Source organism: Aplidium turbinatum, chromosome 15 (genome assembly GCF_918807975.1).
Source record: "Aplidium turbinatum chromosome 15, kaAplTurb1.1, whole genome shotgun sequence".
NCBI lineage: Eukaryota > Metazoa > Chordata > Ascidiacea > Aplousobranchia > Polyclinidae > Aplidium > Aplidium turbinatum.
The window spans coordinates 3,244,519-3,253,258 of record NC_137486.1 but is presented as its reverse complement, the minus strand read 5'-3'; positions in this window follow the sequence as shown (position 1 = coordinate 3,253,258).

Genomic DNA, 8,740 nt, shown 5'->3' with positions numbered 1-8,740 from the left:
AAAGAGATATTTGGGATTAAACTTAAGTATAGGGGTGTTCAATTTCGATTTTCGATTAAGGTGATATTTGAAATTCGTTTTTCGTATCGGACATATTCTAAATTATAGCCGCCCTTTCGGCTGAACGCAGTTGAAAGTAACGCGAGAGGCGCGAAATCTGTCTTGTCGCATTTTGCAAGCGAAAAAATACTTCGACGATTGCGCATCGTCGATCACGTGACTATCACACGCTCTCGCGGGTCCAACGGCCAGTCCTGCACCAGGGATGCCAGGTTGGCATTTTTAATGCCAAATTTCACAAATTTCTCTCAAGAATGAAGATAGCTAGGTTGTGCAATAGCAGAAAGAGTAGGCTGAGCTTTGTCGCAGTTTTGTCCATTTTTTACCGAATCCATAGGCGCCTAAGCCGTGGGGGCAGGGCCGTAGCCAGACCGCAGAGCAAGGGGTAGCCAGACCGCAGAGCAGGGGGGGGGGCAACTTTTTTTTAGGGGGGCTGAAAAAATTTAAATGGGCAAAATCATTATAATTGTAGCTGTTGCCAGAGAATGTTGAGATTTTGCCAAGGGGGGGTCGAAATTTTTTTCAGGGGAGCGAAGCCCCCCTGGCCCCCAGTTGGCTACGGGCCTGCGCATATTTCTGTGTGGGCACAACTTTTTATGCTGTATTGATACATGAAACAATAGACGAACTAGCGATCGGCAGCAGGAAAACACTTTTTGAATGCAAACTGCAACACTAGGCTGGGCCAAAAAAGGGGTTATTTTTAAGAATTTATTCTACGAGGTTGTAAGTCACCTAAAAGTTGTGAATGGGTATCAGGAGCAAACCCATGATAAAATTTTTATTTTCTAATGACATCTTACGGTCAGACAGTCCGTTACCATAACAACTGTTTCCGGCAAGACAACAAATTGACTAAATTGGTGATTTTTCAGGCTGTGAATGACTGTCAGGGCTCATTTTGGTACCAAAATATGCAGAAAAGAAAGCCAAAGAGCATGGAACATATACAGTTATACACGATGTCTATGAAAGAATTAATTCCACTTATAAATAAAAAAAACATATTTTCTTCACATTTATGGTCAATTATTGAACAAAATGAAAATTAGTTATCCCAAAATCTACCAATGGAAGTCAATTACTTCTAAGTAACATCAGTACACAATACACACTCATACAATAAACATTCATATTATTAGTCCCGTACACAACGGAGGCCAGGGACTTTTTTGTCACAACCTCAGTTGACGTTGCCTGTCTGTGCACCTTCTCTCGGACACCCTTCACAACTCTGTATAGTGCCTGGAGCGGAGCTGCTCTTCAGATTTGGGGGCCTTGTTTGTGTTCAAATCTGTGGCAAGTCCTAATGCCCGCACTGCTGCGTCATTGACAACACGGAGGTTGACCACAACTTTCTTGCAATCACGATAGTTGTCTGAGGTGGTCCATTGTGCAATGGGAAGCTTGACAAAGCTGGAGTCAATATTCAAGAGCTCAAACATGCTCCAAGAGTCATGTCTAGGGAAGTCTCATAGGGCTTTTGTGCCCAATTGATGTGAGGCTGGCATTTCCTGTTTTCTTGTCTGTGTACTGTCTGTCACGTCATGGTACCTCAGCAATCAGCATAGCCTTTCTCATCGTCTGTTTGTCAGATCATGTTCGTTCCGAGAAGAGTGCCAAAGAGACCAATCTCTCTGAGAGATACCACATATGGTTTTGTAGCTTCTGTCTGGCCAGAACAACAAAGAAGAGAAATTTAGCAGGCCACTTCATTAGGTCCTTGCTGATACTGGCCTCTGCCTTGAGGAGGTTCATTAATGCCAGGTCATTCGATGGTGATGTCTTCCAATTCTTCGGGTGCATATACATCCCCAAGCTGGTATCGGAAGAGTGCCACCTTGAACGTGTACAAAGTCTTGCTAATCCAACGGAGTGGTGGAATACCTCAAGCGCTTTGATGGTGATGGACCTCCGACTGACAGGGACGGTCCCTCCAAAAAATAGCAGTGTCAGTTCTGCCAGCTCCAGGTAGTCATGTCAAAGTGTCTCCTTGGTGCTGTTCTCGATCCATGTCTGAAGGAAGGTGATGGTGTTATGTAATGTATATAGCCTGTCAACTCTCTTTGTGGAGCAGTCACCTCGACCAATGTGTAGTTGTCGTGGTTCAATTTGCTCCAATTGTTGACCAGTTGCTTGAACAGCTGTTCTTTGGGTCCTGTGGTTGGGCCCACTGGCGCCGACTTACGGGGTTACGGGGTGGCCACGCCACCCCGTAACCGCTGTGGCAGGGTGGCAGCCACCCCGTTTAGGTTACATTACTTACTGCAAATAAAATGTAATTTGAACGGACGTTTAAATCTTTTTTTGATCATTGGTTTTCGCTTCAAGTCAACGTAGAGCAAGAGGTGAACCAATACAGTATTGCGAAGAAAATGATTGTTTTTGTCACAAGCATGATACTCGCGTAACATCAAGCAAGCTACGTGAAGATTACGCAACACGTGGCTACGAGTTTTTTCCTTGTTGTTGTTGCGATCGTTTTATTTGTTACTTGTCATAAGTCATTGTTACATTTGTTAGGTTTACAATGGGATTTATTAATCAATAAAATACGATCTTTTCATTGCCTCCCTCAAAATTCTTTTTTAAAAATTTTTAAACTGCTCGTAATATCGCTATAAATTAGCCTATGCCAGCTATACAATACTTGGAAATAAAATTATCTCGACGATTGATAGCTCCACCCCCTAAATGAATATCTATTTTCAAATTTCATTAAAAAAATGCAATTTTCTTAACTTTTTGAGTTTTATTTAAAAATTAGCAGTTTTAACGTTCTGCAAATTTACACGTTTACATGATTCTGTTCGAGGAAAGCTACACCCCCTGCCAATTCCCAATAATAAAAGCAACATTTTTCAATTTGATGAAAAGTTTAGGAACGAAGCTTTGTTTTGGAATTTTTCAATTACTCAACATTTCAATTGGAGTGTACTGTCAATCATCTACTTCATGCTTTAATTTCTACTTTGTTATCTACTTCATGCAGTAATATTGCGTGTCAATGCGTGACAAACTGTGAGGCGGGAATTTATTCGTCTGACATAGGAGTTGCTTGTTACATCATAGAAAAAATTACGAAAAGTCGTCCAGTAAAAGTTTTCGCCGACATTCCAGTTTTATTCAGCTTATAGATGCCACCGAAAAAGCGTTCAAAATTGCAGCCCTCCATTGAGTCACTTTTTGTTGTGTCTACTCAGGATTTCAGCCAGCATGAAAGTGACCAAACGCCTGAACGAAACGAAAGTGTGCCACTGCCAAAAAGCGTTAGCACGATCAGGGAGGTGGAAGAACCAAGCACGAGCAGGATAATCGCTGTTGAAGGGAGAAGCTATCAAAAATCGTGGGAGAGCAAATTCCCGTGGCTAGAATACGATAGATGCAAAGATAGAGCATTCTGTCCGATTTGCAACTATGTCGCAACTGCTTGATCTATTTGCAAGCAATGAAACAATTTCATTAATGCTTCAAACGTGGTTTGCATTGTGAAAATATGCTTATCGTTGCCTTCCACCACCTGCGAGGCGGAGCGATCGTTTAGTGCTTTCAGGCGCATAAAAACCTACTTGCGATCTACCATGACGCAACAGCGATTGAACCACGTCCTAATTTTAAATGTTTATCAAGCTGAAGCTTCACGGTTACAACTTGACCAGTTGATTAACAGTTGGATTGACAGAGCTGCTGTACGCAAAAATTCTTTTGCCAAATGTTAGGTGTCAGTGCAGCAACGTAACAATAAAATTCACGACATACCTCCTGAGCTTTGTTTTAAAGTTGCTTTGTAAATTATCGAGCTACAAATCAGGTGTGAAAAGACAATGGAATCTACGAAACACGCTTAGTAAAAATCAAACAAAAACATGCAGTTTGAAAGTTTTTAGGTTGCCATATTGTGCTATCCGCCACCCCGTGCAAAAATAAAAGTCGGCGCCTATGGTTGGGCCATACACAATTGAGCAAGATGCCCCCCAATCAACTCATGGATGTGGTGTCTACATGTCAGTTGCAGAAGACTTCTACCAAACTCTGTCTCCAGTCCAAAATGTCTGCCTCATGTTTGCCAAAAACTCCTCCCTTTTTTTGGTCTCTGTATCTGTTGACCTATTCCTTTTACTTACTTTGTATTCTTCAATAACTGTAAGGATCATCATTATCTGCTCTATCGCTTGCCACGATTTTAGGGTGATACCAGTATTTGCTCACCAGTCCTGCAAGTCCTTTGTTACAAGTCTGGCGGTATCCAATGCACTAGACTGAAGATGGCTGGCTTGCTACAGTTGTTTATTATACCCATGGTACCGAAGAAGAACCTGTTTCCCAGTTTAGTGGATAAGGGCCAGTGAATCCATGGTTTCCTGGTAGAGCTCGACCGATATACTGTATCGGCTATTTTTCGCCGATTTAATAAACTCTCTTGTTTTAATTATATGCACGCGGCTGCACACAATCCATTTGTGCACGCAGCACGTGGGTATGCTTTCGAATATCTTGTTTTGTGCACGTGAAAGGACACTCTTCTAGCTGCCTATTTAGTCGGTGCTGCCTGGTTAGAGTTCCCGCTCCAATTGCTGTATTTGTGCTTCTGTTTATCGGGCTAGTGGCGGTGACACCGGTCTTTGTGCGAATCTTAGCAGAAACTCCTGTCGTGTTGGACTGATTTACGATTACAAAAGATGTTCTCTTCTTGGCATTAATGCTGAGAAACTATGTTTTTTGAACTACAATTTGAAACTGTTGAACTTTGATTATTGATTTGAACACAAAACAGTATTGCATTTGGTTGTTTCTGCTTTGTTTGGCGTTTTTTATGATTAATGTTAAGAATGGTTTTTCTATTAAAGCAACCAATGCATAAACTTTCTCGGACTGGTTTGTTGCTTAATAACTTTAGTAACAAATTTTTCGTAAAAGAATATCATATCGATATCGGCCTGAAAAGGTGATATCCGTCAAGCTCTACTTCCTGGTACACTGAAGATGAGGGGACACTTGTCAAAGAGCCACAACAAGGTCTTGGTTTCGGTATTCATGCCTTTAGAAATGAGGCCCAGCAATTAGAAAACAAATATGCCTATTATTACAGAAAGTTTAAATTTTATATACAAAATCCGAAGCAAAAATGACTTTTTTGCAAATATTTTTTATTAAATTGTATCACACCCACTGTCTAGTTGTCATATCATCTTTGGCTTTCAATTCTGCATAGTTTGGTACCAGCAGCATCTCTGAGGATCATTCAAAGCATGATAAATCATTATTTCAGGCATTTTATGTAGTTGTCGGTAATGGTTTCCACGGAAACATACTGTCTTACCGTAAGACATTATTTTTTTTCATCAAATTTACATTTTTATGTTTCTGACACTCACTCACAACTTTTAGGAAACTTACATTAAATTCTGAACAACTTTTTTTTTTTGGCCCAGCCTACGCAACAGCTTCGCGATAAATAATCACTAGAACGAGTTGCCATGCTACAATCCAACAAAATCTGTCATTTTTACATTAATTTAATGTCTGCAGACGTTGAATCAATGTAAAAATGACTGATTTTGCTTCCTGGGACATAGCAAAACTCTACCATTTTGTGTCGATTCAATGTCATCAGATGTTGAATGCACCCAAAAACAACATAATTTGCTTACGTAGACGGAGCGTGCGTTTAGCTTTGTGCGCTTGCAAACATACTCGATGTCGCTTTCGAGTCGAAACCTCTGCACTCTGCAGTGAAATGTCGCGGCAGTGAATCGCTCGCTGTGAAAATGAACTTGAAGTGTTTGGGATCCCAGCGACCTCGGCTCCAGCGGAGCGATCGTTTTCAGAAGCTGGCCTGACCGTCACAAAGCTGAGATCCCGACTGACGGGTGACCATGTCGATCAGCTTGTGTTCATAAACACCATCATGGGCCTGGAGCTGTAGACATTATTTTGTGTTCTTTTTTCGCAAATTTTCATGGCTTTTTTTTCGTGTTTTCTAGCGAATTTTCATGTCGTTTCTTTCAATAAAATCACATTTTGCAGTTTGGTGAATAGTTGTGATATTCGAAATCGAAATTCGGAAATCGAAAATAAATTGAATTTCGAATATTCAAATAATCGAAATTGAACACCCCTACTTTGGTACTTGGTCAAAACTCACATTTTACGAAAAATTTGTTCTAGATATTCCTGACCAGATTAAAGAAATTGAAACGAGTTAGTTTGCATTCTATTTTTCAGATAAGATGTTGAAACTTATAGGCACCTATGACTATGAGCAGAAACGAACGTGATCTTAAAGGCTATCACTTATATGTTGGTGATATTGATCTAAGATCACTTTTTTGGTGTGATCTTGACCAAGAAGATCATCATTTATACAGCATTTCATTCTAATAAGTTCCCAGCTGACATACAGTAATTAAATGCACCACCATCATGTGATTGGATGGTTGGAATTTCATTGCTCTCTTCAAATCGGGTGCAACCTATAATGTTCAATATTGAATCAAGCATTGTTCAATAGAAAAAAACTTAGACGGGACAATGCTATACAGACTTCCTACAAATTCCTATTTTCAAATTCAAGATACAAATGGTTCCATAGTAGATGCTAACGCATTGCATAAGCCCTTCAACTCAGATGAACTACTAAGAATCAAGACCCGACAACATTCTATCATCAACTGCTGAAGCTTCATTTTCATAAATAGAGCTGTCATACTTCAGCACTGATGACCGGGGATCAAACAGCATTTTTCCAATTGTTGCAGCGGAGTTCTGATCCTCAAAATCGCTGACAAAAGTTGAAGTCCCATACGATTTCGCAGTTTGGTTTTGATTGCAGAAACTCTCGAAAAGGCTCGCTCAACCAATGCATTGCTGATTGGTATACATTGTCAGTGCCAATTGAGTAACTTCTCTAAATTTATACTCCCTTGCACTGCAGCATTTCTAAACTCGTACACCTTAGTACAAAAAGTAGCCTACAACAATTTATCATTGTTTTTTCATCATACAAGGAAGACGAGTTTGAGTTTGCTACTGTTTGGTGAGTCCGATTCGGTGAGTCTGATTCGGTGAGTTCCTAACCTCTAACCCTAACCCCCTAACCCTAAAACGGCAATGATAATTAGGCTACGGTACCCCATAATTTTAAAAAAAAATTGAAAAAATCCCCCGTTAAGGGATCGGACTCACCAAATCGGACTCACCGAAACGGGCCATTCCGGACGAGTTTACATACAGTAAATTTCTCCACTGACATTCAATTTTTCCAACTTTAATTTATAGCTTAGACACCAATAAAAGCTTCAAACATTATGGCACTAAACCAAGATCATAACTATAATTTCCGATATTCAATACAAGTGCAATTTCGCTTTCGCCACTTGCCAGTCAGTCCTTCCGTTTTCCCGGATGAAAATGAATACAGCATTAATGTAACAACAGTCAAAGCTGCTCATGGTCAGCGGTAAAATCAATCCTCATGCCGAATCATAAAAATAACGTCATTTTTTCCGTAATAAACCGAAACTTTACCAACATTTTCAAAGGCTCGTCGGATTCTACCAATTATTCAATTCTGCCTACTCAAAATTTACTGCCAAACAACTTAAAATTCTGCCAAATTTAAGCGCCGTATCGCGCCAAATAAGAGACTGAAAGTAGCCCAAAAAAGCACAAGTCGCAAACCAACATTTTTTGGCGCCAAGCCCAACTAAAAGTAGCCCAATTGCAGATAAATCGCCCAATCTGACAACACTGTCAAGTCAACTGTCAACAGTCAACACCCAAAAACTTATGTACAAACAAAAAAATTTGGAACTTGTACAGAGTTGCCAGATAGTTTTTTTGTCATTTTTTGTATTAAAATTTTGAAAAAATCAGGCCATTTGAAACTCAAGTACGGTATTCAAATGCTTCGATAATCCTGCAAACTTGTGGGCATAAGTCAATAGCCGGGCAAGTAACGAGAAAATAAATAGCTCTATCCTGGTGTGAAGTTATGTCTTTTCCCAGAGATTTTCTTCTCATTATGTGGCCAAAATATAAAAGCTGCTGCTTGACAATTCCAGAGTAGACTGATAGCCTACTGGCTGTCCGATTTATTTTAGTCCAAAATCTGTTTGTTTGGTGCCTTTGCGTTGCTGTGGCACACACAGCATCTTTCCTACCCAGCAATGACAACTGATCACATCTTGTAGGCTACCACAAGTCAGCTGGTTGTTAAAAATGTCTGCGAGACGACTGAAAGGACGCCGGTTCACACATCGACACCGCTCTAGAGCAGAGTCTCTGCAAGACACTTAAGGTCATGCCAAACTAATTGAGAGCAGCTGATTGTTGTCTGTTGTGTTGCATCTGTGATTCACAACAGGCTATAGCCTAAAGCAGCGGTTCTTTTAATCTTAACCTTTTGCCATGTCGGCACCACCTTGAAATTATATACCTACTAAGCCTATAGTTCTCCCACCCTCTCCTAAGATTGGCTGAAAAGTAGAGAATAGTCGCCTACAGTTCGAATTTTTGTTGAAACCTGGTAAAACAACTTTGCTTCTTACGTCGTATTATAACAAACCTTGATAATTCAGCATCTCCGCACCGCCTAGTCGCAGGTCTCGCACCCCTTAGATGGTGAGTGCACTCCTGGTTAAAAAACCCTGACCTAAACATTGTAGCCTACCTGTACAAG